The 4197-nt window shown below is 37.8% G+C and overlaps 1 pseudogene; it reads left to right on the top strand.

The window, feature by feature from the left end:
- Positions 1 to 3729: 3729 nt before the first annotated feature.
- The window catches only part of LOC102728561 (large ribosomal subunit protein mL43 pseudogene), a 1576-nt pseudogene continuing 1108 nt past the window's right edge, over positions 3730 to 4197 (top strand).

Raw genomic sequence — 4197 nt, 5'->3', positions numbered from 1 at the left:
GTAATAATTAAAGTGGAGATATACTAGTGGTTCAATCATCATAGCATTTTTAAATGATACATCATTAAATTTTTAAATAAAGTTCAAGTTCTTATTTCTTATGTTTATGGAATGAATACATTATACCCTTACTGCAGAAAAGCAGAATTAAGCACCAGGTTCCCACTTATACGCTATATGTAGTCTTTAACCTACATTCACTCAATAATGTATATTCAATGAATATTTAATGACCTCCTTCTCTATGCAATATATTTTGTCTATTTCTCCTGACAATACAAGGATGAATAAATTATTATCTTAAACTAAATAGTCTCAAAAACTTATATGGAAATAGAATATTATACAAACAACTATCGTATTGAACAGAATGCATTAAGTATACAGCAAAGTACCCTTTGGAAGCCCAAAGGAGGTAGCAAAACTTTGATCTGTAATTGTCAAAACAGACTTTTGGAGAAATTGATGTTTGCTTTTAGCCTGGATGATGAGTTGAATGTTAGAGGAAGGTTAAATTTGAATACATAATGAAATACCAGCTTAGATTTTTAAAAAAGGAAAGAAATGTAGTAGCCTATCTTTATGTATCTTTCCTACATAAGCAGGCTTAAAGATAAGCTCTTAACGTTTCAAAGGGCTGGCTTAAGGTATGACAGTCAACTATTATGGACATTTCTACTTTATTTTTTTTTAGAATTTTATTTTTATTATTTATTTGAGATGTTATTATTTATATGAGCAGGGGGAGGGAGAGGGGGAGGTGAAAGGGAGAGGGGGAGGAGCAGATGGAGAGGGAGAAGCAGACTCCCTGAGCCAAAGGCAGACGCTTAACTGACTCAGCACCCTGGACAATTCTACTTTAAATTCAAGAAAGGTTTTAACTTTTTTTTTTTCAAATTTTGTCTCTTTTTTTGAAAGGATATTGCCTGGTTAACCCTAAAGACTGATAGATCTTAATATACCTGGTCTCTGGGATTTTATAAGGCAGGATGATTTTATTTTTTTTAGATATTTCTTCCTCCTTCATTTGCCATGAAGTTCAACATCAGCTTAATTTTCAATAACAAATGATGTTTAACTGTGTGCATCCAAGTGCATTATCTGAGGTTTTTTCTCATTTTTGAAAAAGTCACAAACCACGTTTGTGAATATATCTGAATAAAATTATCTTCCTATTTTGAAACATTTTCATTGACATGAAAATATAAAAACTAGGATATCCATTCATCCTGGGTTGCCTGGGATAATCATAATTTAGGCTGTGATTTTGGAATAATGATTAATTGCATCCCATTTCACTTCTGGAAGTGGCCTAATTTAGACAATAAATTATTTGATCACCCCAAATAAAATGAATAAATATGTGCCATCCAGTGAGCCGAATGATATATATTTGAGATACCTTGGCCACTCTCCAATCCCACTTTCCTCTCTTTTCTACGTTATTTTAAAATATGGACATTACAGACATAAATGCTGTGGATTGATATGTGTCCTCCAAAACAGATGTTGAAAGTCCCTTTACTTGTGATTGAGAGCCTTTTTGGAAATAAGATCTTTGTGAGGTAATCAAGTTAAGATGAACTCATACTGGATGAGGGTGGACCTAAATGCAATGATTTGTGTCCTTTAAGGAGCGAGAGACACAAAGTGAAGATGGTCATATGATGGTAAAGACAGAAATTGGAGTGACCCAGATACAAGCCAAGGAACTCCAAGGATTGTCACCAATGATCAGAAGATCTAAAAAGGCAATAAAGTCTAGCACTTTTAGAAGGAGCATGGCCTTGCTAACACTTTAATCTCAGACTCCTAGCCACCACTGTTGTGAGAGAATAAATTTCTATTACCTTAAGCTTACTCTGTGATACTTTGTTACATCATCCCTAGGAAACTAATACAATGGTTATGTCCATGAATGTCTTTATAGTTTATCAGATGTGTATGCTGATCATATAGAATATATACTACCATTTTCATATATTAATACTTTATTTAAATGGATTATATTTTTTCTATTTTTCTGCTGTTTGTCTAAATACTATGTTGATTTATTTTAGCTAAGCTGTGGAATACTATCTCTTTTATAAATAAATATATGCATGTATAAACTACAAGGTATATATCACTTCTCTTGTTAATTTTTATATTAGTAATTTATAGCTATTACAAATATATTTTATAGTTGTCTTTTTGTATATATGTGTGTACAAATGAGTAGGTAATGCAATTCTTCAAATTTATGTGGTATTGCTAAACTGCTCCCCAAATTGGTATAGTAATTGTTAACCTCATTCAGGAAGGCATAATAAGTCACCTTGCTTCCTATTACTGCCAAGGTTACTATTATTAAAGCAACACTTCCATGGTCAACATTTCTTTTTCTGTTGTTTTGCTTTGTTTTGTTTTCTTTGGTTGGTTGGTGGTATTGCTGATCAGTTAAGTAAGGAATTCTACTTCTTCCTTGTCTTAATTTGCAATTCTCTGATAACTAGTGAAGTTCATATATTCATATGTTCATTGGGATTTCAGATATTCTCTCCTGTGGACTACACAATCATTACTTTTCCCCTGTAGGTTGATTTATTTATATTTCCCTCAATGAGATGTAGTAGATATTTTTAGTTTTCAGATGACAATTCATTATTGATCTTACATGATATAAACATCTTTTCCAGTTTGAGGCTTGTATGTAACTCATGCAATATAATTTTCGGCAGGCAAAGTTATTCTTTGTTCTAAATGAGCTATTTTATTGTTGTGAACATGACAATTTTTGTTACTTGATTGCTTGTATAATTTCCTAGGAAACTGTGAGTTCTTTAAGAAGAAGGAAAGTGTTTTCTTTTCCTGTTTGTTAAAGGCATGCCCAATACAATATAATAATACACATTAAGTGATAATGAAATGATTTTAGGTGAGAGGAGGTGTTAAACCCATTACCAGGGGGCGCCTGGGTGGCTCAGTCGCTAAGCGTCTGCCTTCAGCTCAGGTCATGATCCCAGGCTCCTGGGAACGAGCCCCGCATGGGGTTCCCTGCTCCGCGGGAAGCCTGCTTCTCCCTCTCCCGCTCCCCCTGCTTGTGTTCCCTCTCTCGCTGTGTCTCTCTCTGTCAAATAAATAAAATCTTAAAAAAAAAAAATTACCAGGGACTACTGGATAATCATTTTTGTTAAAAGAAATTAGAGTACACATAATAACATTTTTATTTTGCGACTATAGGGTTAAAACAGGGCACTGATAGTATACATTGCTTAGTTATTTAAGTCCCTCAAGCAGGGACACCTGGGCGGCTCAGTCGGTTAAACTTCTGCCCTTGGCTCAGGTCATGATCCCAGAGTCCTGGGATGTCCCATGTTGGGCTCCTTGCTCAGCAGGGAGTCTGCCTCTCTGCGTGCTGCTCCCTCTGCCTGCTGGTCCCCCTGCTTGTGCTCTCTCTCTCTCTGACAAATAAATAAAATCTTTAAAAAAAAAAAAAAGTCCCTCAAGCACCTAACACAAAGATAGAGCCAGAATATATATTTATATTACAGAATATATATGCAGAATATATATATATTACATTGTACATATTGTGTTTAAATACATTGAAAAATAAAGAAAATTCCTTGAAGGAACAAATATAGGAACATGAATGTGCTAAATAAATAAATAAATAACTATGATACCCTGGGCTGGGGAAAATGTTGCATATATATTCTAATTAAGAATACTAGCAAGTCGCCTCCAGGCTGGCCTGGGCGACCTGGGCGCTGCGGCCATGACGGCGCGCGGGACCCCGAGCCGCTTCCTGGCCAGTGTCCCCCATAACGGGCTGGGGCGCTACGTACAGCATCTGCAGCGTCTCAGCTTTAGCCTCAGCCGCGATGCGCCGTCGTCTCGTGGCGCCAGGGAGTTCGTGGAACGAGAGGTGGCCGACTTCGCCCGACGGAACCCGGGGGTCATATTATACGTGAACTCGCGGCCGTGCTGTGTGCCCAGAGTAGTGGCCGAATACCTTAACGGGGCAGTGCGCGAGGAGAGCATCCACTGCAAGTCAGTCGAGGAGATTACGACGCTGGTGCAGAAGCTGGCGGACCAGTCGGGCTTGGACGTGATCCGCATCCGCAAGCCCTTCCACACGGACAGCCCTAGCATCCAGGGCCAGTGGCACCCCTTCACCAACAAACCGACGACGCTGGGTGGGCTGCGCCCGCG

This window comes from Leptonychotes weddellii, chromosome 7 (genome assembly GCF_054177405.1).
Source record: "Leptonychotes weddellii isolate Sample4059 chromosome 7, ASM5417740v2, whole genome shotgun sequence".
NCBI classification, from domain to species: Eukaryota; Metazoa; Chordata; class Mammalia; order Carnivora; family Phocidae; genus Leptonychotes; species Leptonychotes weddellii.
This window is presented reverse-complemented; position numbering and strand designations above follow the sequence as displayed.